The sequence below is a fragment of the Lissotriton helveticus genome, chromosome 3_1 (genome assembly GCF_964261635.1).
Source record: "Lissotriton helveticus chromosome 3_1, aLisHel1.1, whole genome shotgun sequence".
NCBI lineage: Eukaryota > Metazoa > Chordata > Amphibia > Caudata > Salamandridae > Lissotriton > Lissotriton helveticus.
The window spans coordinates 1057321106-1057341500 of record NC_136061.1 but is presented as its reverse complement, the minus strand read 5'-3'; positions in this window follow the sequence as shown (position 1 = coordinate 1057341500).

Here is a 20395-nt window from a genome sequence, read left to right as displayed (position 1 = left end):
GTACGATTTGTCCATATTTTTAATAGCACGTAAATGCTCTAAAACACGAATTTTGGCCTTATGGATAGTACTTCCGATATAGGCCAATCCGCATGGGCAGAAAAGTGCGTACACAGCATATTCCGTGTTGCATGATGTGTGTTTCTTGATCACATAGGGTCTACATGCCGAGGATAAAGTACATTCTTTCTAGTTTTTGCTGTTTTTGCAGGCTTTACAGCTACGGCATGTGAAAAAGCCTTGTATGCCAGGGATCATGGGTTTCGTTGTTTCAACGGCCCTGCATAACGTGTCTCGTAGCGATCTGGCCCTTTTGAAAGTAATTTGTGGATTAGATCCAATACAACTTGCAAGGTCTTTATCTGTTCCCAGTACTGGCCAATATTTATTCAAACTTTTCCGTACCGCTTTAGTTTGTCTGCTGTATGTTGTTATGAACCTAAGGTTCTGGCAGCCTTCATTATTATTCATACATTCTGTTTCTTGCGATTTATCAGCTAACAAAGAGTCTCTTGTTCGTTTGGATACGGCAATGATTGCTTTTTTGATGGTTTTCTCTGTGTACCCTCTTTGTAAGAATCGTTCACACATCACCTCCGATTCTGCTGTAAATTTCTCTGCAGTACTACAATTACGCTTAGATCTTAATAGTTCGCCTAATGGGATGCTCTGAATAAGTGCATTGGGATGACAGCTTTCGGCGTGAAGGAGGCTATTGCCCGCCGTACTTTTCCTGAACAGACTGCTTTCAATTTTGTTGTTCTCAACAGATAGTTTGAGGTCAAGGAATTTGAGTGAGTTTTTAGACCATCATGAAGTCAGATGGAGATTGAAATCATTAGTGTTAAACACGGCAACAAATTCAGAAGCTTCTTCTTCATTTCCGTCCCAGATACAAAAGATATCATCTATGTATCTGACATACATCGGGATCTTTTCTTTGAATGTGTCCAACTTACTCACTACTTCTTCCTCCCAGTACCCCATATAGAGACCTGCAAAAGATGGCGCAAAGCAGGTCCCCATAGAAGTACCGAGGGTTTGATGGTATATTTTATTGTCAAATAAGAAGTAGTTCTGCTTGAGACAGGTGGTTATCATTTCAAGCAGCATTTCAGTATGCGCCAAGTATGATGCAGATCTGTTACTCAAAAAATGTCTGCATGCTTCTACTCCTTTATTGTGTGGTATACATGTGTATAAGCTGGACACATCCATTGTGAGTGAGGAGTATTCATGTTTCCACTCAATTTTTTGTACATCTATTACATGACATCCTTTTATATATATATATATATGTATATACACACATATACACACATATTTCATATATACAGTATTTGTGTGTGTGTGTGAGTGTATATATATATCATTTGATGGAATGTAAACCCTCCTTTTAATATAACAAATATATATTCCATCATTTTTTATGTCTATTCAAACCCTCTATGATCAACTCTGAACACAGAAATCCCTTCACTACCCCTAAAGCCCAACAACCCCATCTGGTCCTCTAGGTGTGGTGCTGCGGCCAGGGCGACTGACACCTGACGCAGGGTTCACCTTTCGATCCCTGGCACCGGTGGCAGGTCAGCCCTGCACCATGTGACTCTAGGCAATAGCTTGCTTAATCTTACCGACGGCCCCCAGTGCCGGGATGCCTCTGGGTAGCTGTGCACTTTACAAATACTAGACACAACCCCTGAACCCTAAAAACCATTTACTACCCCTATACCCTACCCATCCCCGAACCCCATAAAGCCCTCTCTACCCCTATACACTACCCTCCTGTGAACTGTAAAAATCTCTTACTACTCCATACACTGCCCACCGCTGACCATAAAAACGCCTTACTACGCCTCCTCATCTCCCACTCTGAGCCATAAGACACCTTACTACTAGGCCTGGTTCAAATTTTAAATATGTCATAGTAATCTGAGAAATGTTGGTAATTTCATGTTACTATTATGACATGAAATTACACATTGCTCCCACTCATGTAATTCATAGGATCCTGGGACAAAGCTACCTACCACAAAAGTACAGGAAAAGAGTGCAAGTGGATGCTCCTGCTTGTGTTCTGTGGCACTTAGCACTATTTTCATAGCCGAAAATCCATCCTCAGGTCAATTTGGGAAATGCAGGTACATTTTATTGCTAAGACAATTGGTCTAAATGCCTGGGTTATGCTCTTCACATAATTCTTTATTCTCCCACATTTTTGCTGCAATTTTGCCTAATTACGTTACAGCAAATTACATTAGCTATTCCCACCCCACTTTACTACCTGTATGTACTCTCCAACTCCAACCCTAAAAATCCTTATTCCCCCTTAACCCTAACCATCCCTGAACACTAAAAATCCCTTACAACCCTTATTTAAGTGTCATAATGTATATATGTATATAAACATATATACATTATGGAAACTCTCGGGTTAGGGATTACAAAAATCTGTAGATATCTCTATTTTACCCCACCATCCACCATCCGAACTCATAGCCCGTGCCAAGAATCACTGACCTTGCCTAATCAAGGGGTCGAAGCTGGTACCTTCACTCTCAGCGCCAGGTCACCTCAGGGAAGCAGTGCGCTTTATAAGTACAAATAACATAACATAACTCTACTGCCGACTGCAATATCCTGTGGCAGGTGAAGCTGGTGGACCATGGAGATAGGAGGTACCAGAGGAGTGACCACCCCTACCCGGAATGGGGCTAACCACATGGCTTCTCTGGAACCTCACTGGGAAGACAGGAACACAAAGTCCTGTCTGAGGGTGAGTGCAGGTGGGCTTGGCAACTCACGGAACTGCCTGACCTCCGACAGTTCGCCTGAAGAGAGGCATGATCTCCGATTTCTTTGTCGGGTGCGGCCGCAGGCTGTGCCCTGTTTGCACGTCCAGAGCTTCACTGTCTGAGAGGCTCAAGGACTGAGCTTTGACTGACCCAGAACCGTGGGCTGTTGCAGACTCCTTGAGGGCCTCTCGCTTCCAAACACCCTTCCATTGCCGTAACCTAGCCTAGGGACGACAGGTCATCCGCTGGACTGCTGGCATGTCCCAACATAAGAGGTGATCGCGGGAGCACCCCTGCACCACAGAAGAGGCAGTAAGCCCAGGAGTTAGTGTCGATTGTACCACACGGGAGACTTGAGCCCAGCTGATTGCTGGGCCGTGAATCTGAACTGCGAAACAGTTTTCACCATGCCATGGGTGAACACTGGATTCGCTGCACCTAATACAGAGCAGGAGAGTCTTCCATTGCACTGTGCAGAAGCCCTGGCTGCTTGCAATTTTTCCTGCATAGCGGGCCTCAGGCTCAAAATGGCTGCCTGATAAATGGTCCCCAAGCCCTCTAACAACGATGGAGAGCAATCACAAGAGAAATAAAATTAGGACCTGAGTGATCTCAAGAAGTGGTCATATTGGAACATCTTCCAACAAAGTTGGGAAGGCACTAATAATGGAAAGTGGCCTGTCACTACTGGGAAGAGAGATAGAGAGAACTCACTACAGAAAGTAAAAAAGGACTTGAGTGATCTCTTACAAAGAAGCAGCAATATTGGAACGTCCTTGAGCAAAGAATGGAAGGCACCAGTAATGGAAATGGGTCCAACGCCACGTGAATAATTGGTTCCCCTCCATTTAAAGAAACATCCATCTTGTTACATTTGGCATGGAGTGCATCAGACGCACAGCTACACTAGCCGTAATAGTTAGCTCTGACTATTGCGAGAAAAGGGAAGACACAAACGAAGTGGAAAGAATCATTTATTTATTTATCGAAAAACTGTATTCACGCCTCCGCCAGCCATGGCAGAAACATGCTTGATAGCAGCAGGATTCAACTCACACTCTATAGTATAAGCCCCAACCTCTCCAAATCTGCTACTAAAACCTTTAAACACAACCTTCTGAGAAGATACCTGACCCGTACTATAACAAGCAACAGGACATCATTGTAAATTACCTAATTTTCTATACCAGGAAAATAGCAATATGGCAAGCAGGCATAATAAAACTATTGAACATTCTTGAAACAAGAAATATTGTGTATGGCACTAAATCACTGATCACTTCGTCACAAAATCTAACAACTGATCTAAATGTAACAGCATATAAGAATGGCACAGTTCTGATCCAACAACCAACAAGGATCTAAAACAATGTGATTTCTTCTTTACCACCCTAAAAGTACAAGTCGATGACAATACTCCTTCAACTCACCTTCATGCACATGCTAACTCGCCTCAAATCAGTCCCTTACCAGATCAAAGTCAGTTTCTCGGGGTAGAGGTCACCTACCGACAGTGGTCAAATCAGCAGGAACCTTTACAGAAATAACCGGTCCTAACCTGCCCAAATATTTGGCCATCTTGCACGGTGCTCAAGGCAGCATACCCCCTAAGTACAATAGAACTCTGCCTAGCCCGTCCTCTCTACATCACAACTTCACAACACTGTAACTTCCCAGCCGCACATTGTCCCCATTCCACACCCCATACGTCAAGCACACAGGACAGACAGATCATCGCTGACCCCCCTAATTTTCCTTCCCTCTACTTTGTGCACTCCTATACAAAAATCCAATTCAGGAGACCCAACCCACACTGACTGCCACCTCAGCTATTCATTTTTAGTGGCTCCGTGTTGTGCACGACACTCATTGCGAATTTGTATTCATTTTTAATTTCCAATGCCACCTTAAGTTCTAACGCAAATTTATTCCTGAGGTTTAAGTCCAAAATAGCAATTTATTCGAAAATTCTTTAACTTTAGCAATTTCAGTAAACAATTACCATTTTTGCATGCTGAAAAATAAAGGCTTGCTTGTCAGAAGATAAACACTTGTGTGTATACAGTTTTAAACTCAGGAATTAGAATCTTTAACTCTCTTCATCGTTTGAAAGTCTCACATGTGACATCGGAGAAGATTTCTAATGCAAAGTCCATATCTGTTTCGAAGGACTGATTCCATACTGCTTCTTGCAGAATGTGTTCCTTGTTTCTGCAGTCAGCAGAGTTAACCCAGATTGTTTGTGGTGACTTCAACATTCCAGGCGGACCCATGAGAACTCTATGGCCAAGTTCTCTAGATATGTCCCTAACACATAATTTTTGAATAATGTTTCTATTAGATTGATGTTGCATCTTGTATTAGACATCTTTTCTGAAATACCAATAAAACATAAATTGAACCTATGCGATCTGCTTTCTAAATCCTCCTGTTTCGCTCTTTATTTCTACCACCTTTTTAGAGAGTCAGCTTTCTTATTAGAGGCCATTTGATGCTGTTCCAAATCGAAGAGTCTTTGTTCCAATGGATCTAACCTGTTGGATATGAAATCCAATATTTTAATACGTTCCTCAAAGAAACATTTCACTATTAAAGTCAAAATATTCTGTGCTTTTTCTATTCTTGAATGTCTAAAAGCATATTGCTTAATATACATATAGGGGCCGATTAGGATGGCGGACGGAAATGGGTACTGTCCGCCATGGTGGGGGAAATTTTACTCCCGGCAGCGCCGCGGAGAAACCGCGGTTGGGATTAGGATATTCATGTCACGAAACTCCGACCGCGGCGGACGGAACACAACCAACACCGTCCGCGGTGGACGGAACACAACCAAGTCCGTCCGCGGCGGACGGAGTCCAATGAACAACCACTGCCGCGGACGGAAATGACCGCGGAAAATAAAACATGTACCGCCATCCCTGAGAATACTCCGTGGCCGCAATTAGGATAAATCCGCCCGTACAACGGAACTCACAGCCATCCACGTCCGCGGCGGAAACAATGCAACGAGAACCACAGCATCAGGGCGGAAGGCCAACACGCACAACATCCCTAGCGCCTAACAAATGTATGAAAGTGCACCGCAAGTCCTAAGCAAACATACGAACATTGACAAGGCCCCCCCCCCCAGCACAAGCCACCATGACACGTCCCAATTATCCAATAATGCACACAAGTCAACACGCCCACCTACCACCTGACTGCCAACAACCATCGAGACACGACTATAAAAAGACACCCCCACACAACCACAATCCCTTGCACCACAGCATTGCTGCCAGCAAGAGGGCCATTCGAGACACTGCTAACTCACATAAAATCACATAGAAGACACCCACCCACCACCCTACCACACAAACACCCACCACACAAATCCTACACATCACACACCACACACCTGCACCTCCCAACTCACTCAACTCACACACTGAGCACCACACACCATGGCACCCAAAAAAAACCCCAAATTCACGGAGACAGAGTTGCGGGTAATGGTAGATGAAATTATCCGTGTGGAGCCCAACATCTTCGGGGCCCAAGTCCAGCAGACGACCGTGGCGCAAAAGAACCACATGTGGGACAGGATCGTCACTCGTGTGAATGCGTCGGGGACTGTGCCGAGGACCAAGCACGACATTCAGAGGCGGTGGCATGACCTTAAGACCAGGGTCAAGGGCATCCGAGCGAAAAACCACGCCAGAGCCAATCTTACTGGCGGTGGCACACCCCCGGAGCCCATACCCTACACCGATTGGGAGGAGAAGGTGCTGGTGATACTACACCCAGAGAGCCTAGACGGCCTTGACGAAGGAGAAGAGACTGGTGAGTACAAACCAAGCACCACGATCAGCACGACATGGTCAGGCTCACACAACTGAAAAGAAACATCCCCCACGCCCCAACCCATGCACGTCGGACACCAACACACTAACATGTCCATGGCTCCCAACAGGCCCCCATGTTCACGGGGAGGGTGGTGGTGGTGGTGGCGGTGGTGGAGGGTGGGGTGTGTGAGAGGCCCAAACTACAACTCCCAACAGGCCCCCATGTGCACGGGGAGGGTGGCGGTGGTGGAGGGTGGGGTGTGTGAGAGGCCCAAACTACAACTCCCAACAGGCCCCCATGTGCACGGGGAGGGTGGCGGTGGTGGAGGGTGGGGTGTGTGAGAGGCCCAAACTACAACTCCCAACAGGCCCCCATGTGCACGGGGAGGGTGGCGGTGGTGGAGGGTGGGGTGTGTGAGAGGCCCAAACTACAACTCCCAACAGGCCCCCATGTGCACGGGGAGGGTGGCGGTGGTGGTGGAGGGTGGGGTGTGTGCGACAGGAAACAGAAATGTCTACAAATCAATGTAACCATGTACTGTCCACATTACTGACCTGCTCGATCTTGTCCCTCAGGTGATCGTCAACTGACTGGGGAAAGCAGTACCCGGCCGCCAGCCTCGCCTCCCACACCTACAGGACTCTCTGCCGACGACGACACAGGCAGCTCCGGGGCGGAGGATGGAGCGGGACCAAGCACGCAGCCAGGGCCATCTGGCTCACAGGGACTCCCGGGACCGACCAACGTCGCATGTGTGACTCACGCGGCACCCGTCTCTGTGATCTGCACAGTCCCCACCACCACCAGTACCACCAGTACCACCAGTACCACCACTACCACCACTACCACGAGCACCACGACTCCTGCCGGTGCCACCCAGCATGACCCAGCGCGCAACGCTGGTCCAACGGCCCCACACACAAGCAGGGTGAGTGGGCCACAAACACAGGCAACGGGACAACTGCCAATCAGGCGACCCACACACCGCCGGTCAGAGGAGGGACAGCTACCCGAGCCAGTGGCACAGTCCCTACAAGCTCTTGCCAGGTGCCAGGCCTCATACGACCGGTCCCAGGCAAACGCTGATCGTGTTCACGAGGACTCAGTGGACAACACCAACAGCCTGCGCGAGATCTCTGGCATCCTTGGCCAGATGTTGGTGATCATGGGCCAGCAGGCAACGATGTGGAGGGAATGGGTTGCCCGGAACAACCCCCCCCCTCCTCCACCATGTGTGTCAGCGCCACCGCCACCGTCACCTCCGCCTCCCCCGTCGCCTCCGCCTCCGCCTCCACCGCCGCCACCACCACCTGAGCCCCTGGCGACGGATGTGGCCCATCACCAACCTGCCCTCCCAGCTGCCTCTGTACCACCTCCGAGACGGAGGGGGCGGCCGAGGCAGGAAGTTGCTGAGAGCAGTGTTGGAGCGCCAGGCACACGCTCCAAGAGGGGACGACCTTGACAATGCCACTGCCTGTGCCAGACATTCACCCTGCAAACCATCCTGTCCCACATAGACAATCATTGCCACTGGTCTGCTGGACTAGCCTGACACCCCCCAATGTGGTGTCAGCACGGACATTTCATCTGCCATTACCTACAACTCCAACTCCCTCCCTCCCACTTACTTGTATATATTCACCAGCACAAAAGCACAACCTGTCAATAAATTGCATTTACTCACACAATGATGTTTTGCCTCCATGTTTATTCACATGATTGCCATCAGATACAGACGTAAACAGGTACAGGGATCATAGTCGCACATGATCATGGCGCTGCGGGAGTGACCTAGAGAAAACCAGAGACAGCAAACACACGTCAGTAAAGAGATTCACACACATCACAACACAATGCACAGCAACATTACACAAACGACAACCATCACACAAGCATGGGATGGGAGCACACACATCATGGACACTCCTATGTCCAAAGACATGAAGACACACATGTGCAACCATCACAAACCACACCCAGCTGAATAACCCCATATCCACACAACACCAGAAAACATACATGAGGCATTGTCAACCGCCACTAGAGGTAGATACTCACATTCAAGGGAAGTAGCGATCAATGAGCTGGCGCCTCTGGTCCACACCTTCCTCCTCACCACTATCCTCATCAGTCGACATGGGTGGGATGGGAGGCCGAGGAACTCCTTCGTCTTCAGGGTCCAACAGCAGTTCAATGTCATTGCGTACTGCCAGGTTGTGGAGCATGCAGCAGGCAATCACGATCTTGCATACTTTTCCTGGTGAGTAAGGCAGTGCCCCTCCGGTCTTATCGAGGCACCGAAACCTAGACTTCAGCAGTCCAAAGGTACGTTCGATGACTCTCCGTGTCCTTCCATGTGCCTCATTGTACCGCATTTCACCCGCCGTCCTCGGATTACGTAGGGGACTGAGGAGCCAGGGCCGGTTTGGGTAAGCCGAGTCGCCTATGTAGGGGGATGACAGAGACAAACATCAGAACAAGATATGGTGGGTACCCCATGCAACACAGAGATCACAAGAGTCCCCACTGCACACTCACCAACAAGCCACGCTTGACCGGGTGGCAGATTTGCCATGAGTCGTGGGACATTGCTGGTTCGCATGATGTGGGCGTCATGTGCGGATCCAGGAAATCTTGCACACACATGGGAGATGATGTTGCTCGCCAGGCACACCACCTGCACGTTCAGCGAATGAAAGTGTTTCCGATTCCTGAACACTTGTTCGCGTGCCCGTGGTGGAATGAGCGCGATGTGCGTGCCATCAATTGAGCCCACAACGTGAGGTATGTGGCCCAGTGCATAGAAACCAGCTTTGACAGCTGGCAACTCTTCCGGACGTGGGAAATGTATGTACTCATCCTTGTACAGCATCATAGCTGTTAACACATCCCGAAGAACCGTGCTGAACATTGCCTGTGACATACCCCCGGCACCTCCAACTGTATACTGAAATGTGCCAGTAGCGAAGAAATGTAGTACCGCCATGACCTTTGCAGTGGGTGTAAACGAGCCAGGATACGTTCTACGTGGCTGCAGATGAGGAGCCAATTGAGCCACAAGCTCCAGCAACCGACGTCGATCCAGCCTGAATTTCCGAATCACCTCCTCGTCTACCATATCCTCCAGCTGAGTGTATGGGCGATGCACATTTGGAGCCCTCCTGTGTGGGAGAGAGATGTAACTTAGGTCAACGTACAAACGACGCATACGTGTACAACTCCATCACATGTGTACCTTACTGACATAACTCCAGTCGTCACCCTAATGTATCGTAGACACATCACAGACACTCATGCAACTGCATGCACACAAACGATAAGTTTACACACGCCATGTCATCAAGCACAAATGCCACCACCAATGATGATGTGCATACGGTAATGACATGCATGGTGACAGAACGTATAAATCACATACACGGAATGCATGTGTACCACCACCACTGTAGTCACCTCGACACAACAATAAACCGACAACAGATGCATGAATTGGCCACACAGCCGTGATGTACTGTGTAGTTGTGAAGATGTAACAACGTCTGTAGGGTCAAACCCGACGTCAACACGTACGAATGCACATCTGTTGGCCATTGTGTGCCGACCGATGTCCATTGTATGGACACACATGCTATATTGTATGACATATGACCTTTCACAATCACGCTCACATCCCTCATGACGCAACTGCACACAACACATCACGGTGCAGCGTCTGACAAGATCACATATTTGGCGCCGCCATGGCGGTGCTCAACTTCCGCTACTTCCCAAAGGCAGAATGCGGCCTGCGTCCCTCTTCCCATTGGCTGCATGTGCAGGGACCGTGACGGGCACACATCGGCAACCGCACGTGCAAGCTTCAGGCACGGATGCTTCAGTTGCAACAATGTACTATCACTGGCGCCTCCATGGCGGGGCACGTACACAGCGGGGGAGGTGCAGGCCTATACACCCTGCAGATGTACTCAATGGACATGCCAGTTCATGACCCCCCTTACAGTCACCTTGCATCATCCACCGTACACCGGCCGGAGCGGCCGGCCCATGAACAACCGCCGTGCCCGGCCATGAACACAACCGCCATGGCCGTGCCCGGCCATGAACAACCGCCGTGCCCGGCCATGAACACAACCGCCATGGCCGTGCCCGGCCATGAACAACCGCCGTGCCCGGCCATGAACACAACCGCCATGGCCGTGCCCGGCCATGAACAACCGCCGTGCCCGGCCATGAACACAACCGCCATGGCCGTGCCCGGCCATGAACAACCGCCGTGCCCGGCCATGAACACAACCGCCATGGCCGTGCCCGGCCATGAACAACCGCCGTGCCCGGCCATGAACACAACCGCCATGGCCGTGCCCGGCCATGAACAACCGCCGGTCCCGGCCATGGCGGTTGTGTTCATGGCCGGGCACGGCGGATGTTCATGGGCCGGCCGCTCCGGCCGGTGTACGGTGGATGATGCAAGGTGACTGTAAGGGGGGTCATGAACTGGCATGTCCATTGAGTACATCTGCAGGGTGTATAGGCCTGCACCTCCCCCGCTGTGTACGTGCCCCGCCATGGAGGCGCCAGTGATAGTACATTGTTGCAACTGAAGCATCCGTGCCTGAAGCTTGCACGTGCGGTTGCCGATGTGTGCCCGTCACGGTCCCTGCACATGCAGCCAATGGGAAGAGGGACGCTGGCCGCATACGGCCAATCGCAAGTAGCGGAAGCTGTGCACCGCAACAACAGGGCCAGTCATTGGCCCATTTCACGATCACGCTCCCAGGGCTGACCAATTGCTGGCGACGTATGCCACTGACACGTGCTGAGGGCCCTATATATGTGTCTTGGCCAACATGAAACTTCCTACCCTGGGGACCAGTGCTGCCTGTGACCATCACCTCGACCTGCTGCTGCTGCTGAGCTGACCACCGACTGCTGCCTGTGACCATCACCTCGACCTGCTGCTGCTGCTGAGCTGACCACCGACTGCTGCCTGTGACCATCACCTCGACCTGCTGCTGCTGCTGAGCTGACCACCGACTGCTGCTCTAGTGCCATACTCCGTGATCTTGCCATGTCGAGAGGCAAAGAGATCCGGTCTCGACCCTTCACCGCCGCGGAGCTTGATGTCCTCGTGGACGGTGTACTCCGCAACTATGGACGCCTCTACGGCGCACCGGGACGGGTGGTAAGTGCAGTGTGGGACATGTTGGTGTGCATGAGGGGGCCAAATGATCAGGCCTATTTATATCTTAGCTGTGTAGTGTGGGCTAGACATATGTTCCTGATTGTGCATGGCTGCTGACAGTAACGTCTTGCCCCTATGTGTGTGACAGGCCACCTGTCCACTGACTTAAACCCTTTTGTCTCCCATCATGGTAGGTCAAGCTGCACCTTCGCAAGGACCTGTGGAGGACCATAGCACGGGAAGTACGGGCATTGGGGGTGTGCAACAGACGACATACACACTGCCACAAACGCTGGGACGACATTTCCAGGCTGAGCAAGAATGTAGCGGAAGTAACACTGGGCCTGATTCCAAGGACGCCCCGTCTGGCCCGACGCTCCATGACCCCTCTCATGCACCGTATCATTGCAGTGACGCATCCTGAACTGGCCGAACGTCTGAGTGCCGATCAACAGCAAACTAGCGGTGAGCATACTGTCTGTGTAGGAAACTTGTGAGTGCTATGCATGTATTGGTGCACAGACACACCATTGAGTTCCGTGTTGCGTATGTATGCCTGTGATGGCATTTTGGTCCCATTGGGTGGTACTCATTTGACATCCAGGTCCGCCATGTTGACACGCCACTTGCTTAGTAGTTGAGTGTTAAAGCACATCCCCTAGTGGTCCATGTCCCCATGGCAGAAAATGTGAGGATGACTGGTAGGGGTGGGCCATGTGCAGGCTGAGGGCTCATGAACCTTTGTCTGCTATGTGATTTGGCTATCCTGTTCCTTCTGTACGTGAGTGTGCCCATGACTCACACATCTTTCCTGTGCATTTCAGCTTTGACAGAGGACACTCAGCCACAGACGGTGGAGAGTAGCCGAGGAAATGAGTCCGGCTCAGACTTCGCACACACGCAGACTGACACGGAGGAGGCCAGCGCCGGAGAGGGGGACAGGACCGTCCCTGAGGACTCGCATGTGGAGACACCATCGTCCTCCTCGTCGGACACTCTTGGTGAGCCTGCACTGTTGTCACAGACTGGGAGTGGGCACTCATCACCTTCTGTCGGAAGACAGCACACAGGGCCCACACTTCCGCCAACTGCACCATGTATTGTTCGTGGCCGAAGGAGTAGGGGGAGCAGAGTGGCGTTCGGTGCAGGCACCGCTGCCCCTGCCACGGTGAGCCAAAATGCACTGTGTGCTGAGGCCGTTGATCTGCTGCGACAGCTGTGTGTGGGTCAGACCAATATGACAAATGCTTTCCAGGATCATGATAGGAAGTTGGGGCAGGTGGTGGCATTCATGGAAGGGATGCATGGCGATCTTGCAGGTCTACACAGGACAGTGCAGTCATTGGCAAGCAGTGTGTCGTCTGCAATAGTACAGTCGAATGAACAGGGTGCTACTTCTGTTTCCCCATCTACACCGCTGGATGTCTCAGGGGGTAGTGATTATTCAGAGCAGGACTCAAATACAGGTTATTGCACTAGAAGCAGCGTCAGACAGCACGTCAGGGCACGCAGGGCACAGACCCCATCCCCTAGATCAGCTAAATCTGTTCACGTAGACGACGTCAGATGCACTGGAGTACACACACAGGATCCACAAGTGTTGTTGGGGGACATGCCTTCCGGAGCTACACAGGCATTCAACACGAAAGGTACTCCGAAGGCAAGGGATACTCACATGTCCATGGACTGTTCCTTGGACAAGGCCAGTCAGAAGACAAAGGCACCTACTGAGAGCAGGGAGACTCCCAAGAGCAGGCCCACAGCAGAGGTAAGGGACACTCCCAAGGACAGTGAGAAGACTAAGGCACCTACTAAGAGCAGGGAGACTCCCAAGAGCAGGCCCACATCAGTGGATAGGAACACTCCCAAGGACAGTGAGAAGACTAAGGCACCTACTAAGAGCAGGGAGACTCCCAAGAGCAGGCCCACAGCAGTGGATAGGAACACTCCCAAGGACAGTGAGAAGACTAAGGCACCTACTGAGAGCAGGGAGACCCCCAAGAGCAGGCCCACAGCAGTGGATAGGAACACTCCCAAGGACAGTGAGAAGACTAAGGCACCTACTGAGAGCAGGGAGACCCCCAAGAGCAGGCCCACAGCAGTGGATAGGAACACTCCCAAGGACAGTGAGAAGACTAAGGCACCTACTGAGAGCAGGGAGACCCCCAAGAGCAGGCCCACAGCAGTGGATAGGAACACTCCCAAGGACAGTGAGAAGACTAAGGCACCTACTAAGAGCAGGGAGACTCCCAAGAGCAGGCCCACAGCAGTGGATAGGAACACTCCCAAGGGCAGCGACACACACAGGGAGCAGGTGTCTGCTGGAGGCAGGTGCACCACAGACGACAAGTCTGCTGGCAGGAACAGGGCGGCGAGCAGGGCACAGGCTACATCCAGAGACAACACTCCACCTAAGGATAAGGCACATCCTACGGACAAGGCATCTAGCATGGACAATGGCGCAATCAAGGACAGGCATACTTCACCCCTGGCTGCACTGAGGCTGATGTTTTCTACTAAACGCCAAACTGATGTCTCCGCGGCGGAGTCCCCCCATACCTCCACTCCCATCCAGGCCAGTCAGAAGCAGAGGAGGGTGTCCCCTGTTGTTGCATCCCCCATTACACATCATTCCGAGTCCAGGCGGCAGGCACAGAGCAAACGACAAGCAGGCTCCAGCACGTCCCCCGAAACCAGATCCCCGGCAGCAGTTGCTCCACCTATACTGGGTGGTGATTCTTTGGAGTCCCCACCACTTGGCAGTCCTGTCCTGTCCAGGGTGCACTCACACCTCCCTAAGAAACGCAGACACACACCATTGACACCTGCAAACCCCGATTTGGCTCTAGGTGAGCTATCCCCAGCTCCCAGGCCCACCCTGCCTCCTGGCCCATACAGCCCTGTGGCTCATCATTTCAGTTGTCCCAGTGGCGCCGGTGCAGTTGACTCTCATGTATCAGATGGTGGCACAGTGTCAGTTGTGCCCTCTCCTGTTGCAGGTCCTGGCAGTGTATCTGGGTCTATGGCTCACGTGTCAGTTAGAAGATCTGTGGCTGTGTTGCACACTCCTGTTTCTGGTGCTGGCAGTCTGTCTGGGTCAGTGGCTCACGTGTCAGTGACTACATCTGTGGCTGTGTCTCACACTCCTGTTGCTGGTGCTGCCAGTGTGTCTGGGTCCGTGGCCCATGTGTGTGTCACTCGGGCTGTGGCTGTGTCTCACACTCCTGTTGCTGGTGCTGCCAGTGTGTCTGGGTCCGTGGCCCATGTGTGTGTCACTCGGGCTGTGGCTGTGTCTCACACTCCTGTTGCTGGTGCTGCCAGTGTGTCTGGGTCCGTGGCCCATGTGTGTGTCACTCGGGCTGTGGCTGTGTCTCACACTCCTGTTGCTGGTGCTGCCAGTGTGTCTGGGTCCGTGGCCCATGTGTGTGTCACTCGGGCTGTGGCTGTGTCTCACACTCCTGTTGCTGGTGCTGCCAGTGTGTCCGAGGCAGGTAGTTCACGCAGTCCCCCCTGATTCTGTGATGTGACGTGCTGTACACTTCACTCAAATGTTAATTCACATGGTGTGTCCATTGAGAACTGCGTGGCACTCTTGTGGTCCCTGTGACGGGTTGGTAGGGACACGTAGTTGTGCTGCCTCTGATGTACCTGCTCTGTAATGCACAATGCCCTGTTGATGCTCTGATACTGCATACTGGCCTCTCGTTACCTGCCTCTGATGTACCTGCTCTGTTGGCCACACTGCCCTGTTGCTGTTCTGATACTGCATTCTGCCCTCTCATGTGCTGCCAGTGATGTGACTGTTCTGTGCAATGGACTGTTGATGCACTTGGCCCCTCTCACGTGCTGCCTCTGATGGAGCTGTTCTGTGCAATGGACTGTTGATGCACTTGGCCCCTCTCACGTGCTGCCTCTGATGGAGCTGTTCTGTGCAATGGACTGTTGATGCACTTAGCCCCTCTCACGTGCTGCCTCTGATGTACCTGCTCTGTACTCTACAATGCCCTGTTGATGCTCTGATACTGCATACTGCCCTCTCGTTACCTGCCTATGATGTACCTGCTCTGTACTCTACAATGCCCTGTTGATGCTCTGATACTGCATACTGGCCTCTCGTTACCTGCCTATGATGTACCTGCTCTGTAATGCACAATGCCCTGTTGATGCTCTGATACTGCATGCTGCCCTCTCGTTACCTGCCTCTGATGTACCTGCTCTGTAATGCACAATGCCCTGTTGATGCTCTGATACTGCATGCTGCCCTCTCGTTACCTGCTATGTTGTACCTGCTCTGGTGCCCACTTTGCCCATGTTCACGCATACACTGTGATTTGACCCCTATTATTTGACAATAAAGGTAGTCTATCAAGTCTCGTGGTCTGTCGTTGTCATTCCTGCTTGCGTCCTGCTAATGTGTATTCGTATATGCTTCTCATCAGTGGTTTCGGTAACATGACACTCCCCCTCCCTACGTCACGTCCCTTGCTGGTATTCCCCTCCAGACAGCCAATGGTTTGTACCTTACCTGCGTCGTCGTCCATAGTAGGCCATGACTAGGACGTGGTGGATCGCGAAGAGCATCGGGAAAGCGTGTAGCGCCGGGTCCATGGTGGTGGTCAGCTTGCGGTGGGTATCTCGGCTGTGTCACCTATGTTCGCTGTGGGGATTCCGCCGTGTTAAGACAGGTTGTTTTTCCGCAGCGGTTTTATGTGTGTTTTCCGCCATCTTGATTTGGGGGACGGTCTTCGACGTCAGTGCGTACGGCGGAGCGTTTGGATGTGTTCCGTCCGCCGCGTGGTCGTGTGTAGTTGGCCGGCGGAGCGTGTTTTTCCGTCGCGGACGGAAATTTGACACGTTTTCCTATCCTGATATGGCGGACGGAGTATCCGCGGCAGGCGGACACGGAAAAGGCTTTTTCCGCCTACTCCAGGGCCGCGGTGGCTCTTCCGTCCGCCATCCTGATCGACCCCTAAATGTGCCCTCTCGGTGGATTTGTGATAAGCTTTTTAACTAAGGTGTCACTCGTCTGCTTTTTTTATTAAATACAGGGTACAAGCTTATTGACTGTTTTATCAGATTTTGTTTTGGAGACTAAAAAAGATTGTGTGATATTGGAAAAATGTGCAGGCAACTGATGAAATTAATTATCAGTCACTTTGTATTGGTTACAAGAGCCCTTTGAATCATTGATGCAATATTCTCCTGTTGGGAAAACAGAAAACTGTAATTTCCTTTCAGTTTGTTAGGGTCATTCTCAGGTGTCATTAGACCCTTGTCAAATGTAGGCTGCATGACTCATAGACAGGGTCAGTCAGACCCTCAGAGCACACATCGATTGCTGTTCACTCCAAATCACCAGGCAACCATAGAGGCATCCTTCCCACTGCCTCACTCATTGTTGGAGATGGGAGGGTGTTCCCCACAGCAATTTTGGAAGGGTTAGCAGAGAATTCCCACTTTGTTTCTTTTCAGAGTTGTTGCCATCCAGTTGCTGCAAAACCTTCCAGCATGCTCTCTTGTGTGAAGTGGAGATCAGGCAGCTGCAACGGGAGAAGTCTGCGGTGACTCAGCTCTGTTTGTAGATAAACAAGTGGGAGCAGAAGAAAGGAATAAAGGTTCTGCGCTGTATCGAATGCTGCAATTAAATGGAATCAAAATGAATCTGCAAGCTGCTAGGACCTCTAAATAAGGTAAGAAGTCCTGGATTGGAGTTCTGGTTAATCGTGGCCTAAGTAGCTGTGCACGCACTAAAATTACGTTCTCCCACTTGTTTGGGAGTGCTATTCACTTCTGGGTGTTCAAGTATGAATCACTCCAAAAAAGGAAACAGAAATCTAACGAAGCAGAATGTTCTTCGAAATAAAACAAGCAAGTTAGGCAAAAGAATTAGCAATACTCTTCTAACGAAGAAATCTAAACATCCTGGGGCAGATTTACAACTTCTGGCGCATCTCTGCTGATCAGCAGGGATGCGCCAGAACAGTTGTGACACGCCAAACCACCCGTGCGCCACCACCGTGCAGTGGACGCGCGCAGCAGGTGCACCGCTGGCACGCCAAAGGCAAGCCTGTCTGCGCCCGTCCACACCTGGACCGCGCCCATCGCCAGGACCCCTGGACCCTGCAAACACCACGACGCCCAACATCGCTACGATGCCAAAACCCTCCATGCACTCAACACCAGACGATCACACACCTGCTTCCTGGCTGCCCCGAAGTGCATCCAAGGAACTTTCACCTGCCAGACCTGCAGCTTCACAAGCATCCGCCCTACCATGCTGCCGACCAGGAAAGAAACCAACCACCTCAGATACATCCTTCTCAACATCCGCTCCGCCCGCAAACATGCCGGGACCTACTTGACTCAACCTCCCCAGACGTAGCCTTCCTGACGGAGACCTGGCTGAACCCCGCCTCGGCACCCGACATTGCCATAGCCGTTCCGGAATGCTACAAGATCACCCACAGGGACCGCACCAACGGAGCAGGAGGAGGAATCGCCATCGTCCACAGGAACACTCTCAGAGTCTCGACCAACACCGACGACACCCTCAGCACCGCAGAACACCTGCACTTCCAGATCCACACCGACCCCAACACCACCCTCAGAGGAACCCTCATCTACAGACCCCCGGCACCCCGACCACAGTTCAGCGACTCCATCGCCGACTTCGTCAGCACACACGCCTTTGCCTCCACAGACTACATCCTCCTTGGGGACTGAACTTCCACCTTGAGAACAACAATGACACCAACTCCACCACCCTGAACGACAACCTAGCCAACGTTGGACTCAGACAACTTGTCACAACACCCACCCACTCCGCCAGTCACACGCTTGACCCCATTTTCTCTCCGTAAGCCCCCATGTCTCCTTCAACCACACCACAAACTCCATTGGACTGACCATCGCTGCATCAACTTCACCTTCAAGAAACCCACCACGCACCACCACACCCAACAGATGCCTCGCTGCTGCTGGAGCAAAGTCACCGAAGACCAGCTAACAACCACCTTCCCCCAGAGCTGACCCCACCGACCCTGACACCGCCACCCGCAATCTCAGACAGTGAATCAATGACTGCGCCAACACCCTCGCCCGATCAAGAAACCCTGCAACAATCACACCAACAAGAAAGCCAGCTGGTTCTCTGAAGACCTCAGGGCCTCCAAGCAAACCTGTCGAAAGCTGGAGAAGATCTGGCTCAGTGAGCGAACACCGGACAGCCACGCAGCCCACAAGAACACCACCCGCAGACACCATCACCTCATCAGATCCGCCAAAAGGGCCTCCTTCAAAGACCGCCTAGACAACAACATGCACAACAGCAAAGAGCTCTTCAATATCGTGAAGGACTTCTCCAACCCCAGCTCCAACACCAACGACGTCCCACCCTCGCAAGACCTGTGGGACTCACTGGCCACCTTCTTCCACCGCAAGATCGCAGATATGCACGACAGCTTCAATGCCACGACCACCCCGACAAACACTGAGACCTCCACCCCCACGACCACCATCTGCACCAACCGCCTGCTCTCCTGGGCCAACATCAACGACGACAACACCATCAAGATCATGAACACTATCCACTCATGATCTCTGTCAGACCCATGCCCACACCACATCTTCAACAAAGCCAGCACAGCCATCGCACCCCATCTCTGGAAAATCATCAACACCTCCTTCGAGACAGCAACCTTCCCGGAGAGCACGCCGAGATCAACTCCTTACTCAAGAACCCCAAGGCGGACCCCAAGGACCTCAAGAACTTCCGGCCCATCTCCTTGCTCCCGTTCCGGGCAAAGGTCATCGAGAAGACCGTCAACGAACAACTGACCCGCTACCTCGAGGAGAACAATATCCTGGACCCTTCCCAGTCCGGGTTCCGCAGCAACCACAGCACCGAGACTGCCCTCATCGCCTCTACCTATGACATCAAGTCCCTGCTGGACAACGGAGAAACGGCGGCCCTCATCCTCCTGGATCTGCCACCACGCACTATGAACATGCCTCCACAACACCGGGATCCAAGACAAGGCCCTGGACTGGACCCCCTCCTTCCTCTCCGGCAGAACACAGAGCGTCCGCCTTCCCCCTTCCACTCCGAAGCCACCGAGATCATCTGTGGCATACCCCAGGGCTCTTCCCTCAGCCCAACTCTGTTTAACATCTACATGGCACCTCTCACCCACGTCGCCCGTCGGCACGACCCCAACATCATCTCCTATGCCGATGACACCCAGCTGATCCTCTCCCTCACCAAGGACCCCCACACTGCCAAAACCAACCGTCACAAAGGAATGAAGGCTGTCGCTGAATGAATGAGGAACAGCCGACTGCAGCTGAACTCGGACAAAACGGCGGTCCTCATCCTCGGATGCACCCCTTTGGCCTGGGACGACTACTGGTGGCCGATCGCACTGGGAACCGCCCCAACACCCACCGACCACACACGCAACCTAGGGGTCATCCTCGACTTCACCCTCTCCATGACTAAACAGGTCAGCACCGTCTCCTCCTCCTGCTTCAACACCCTCCGCATGCTCCGCAGGATCTACAAGTGGATCCCCACTGAAACGAGAAGAAC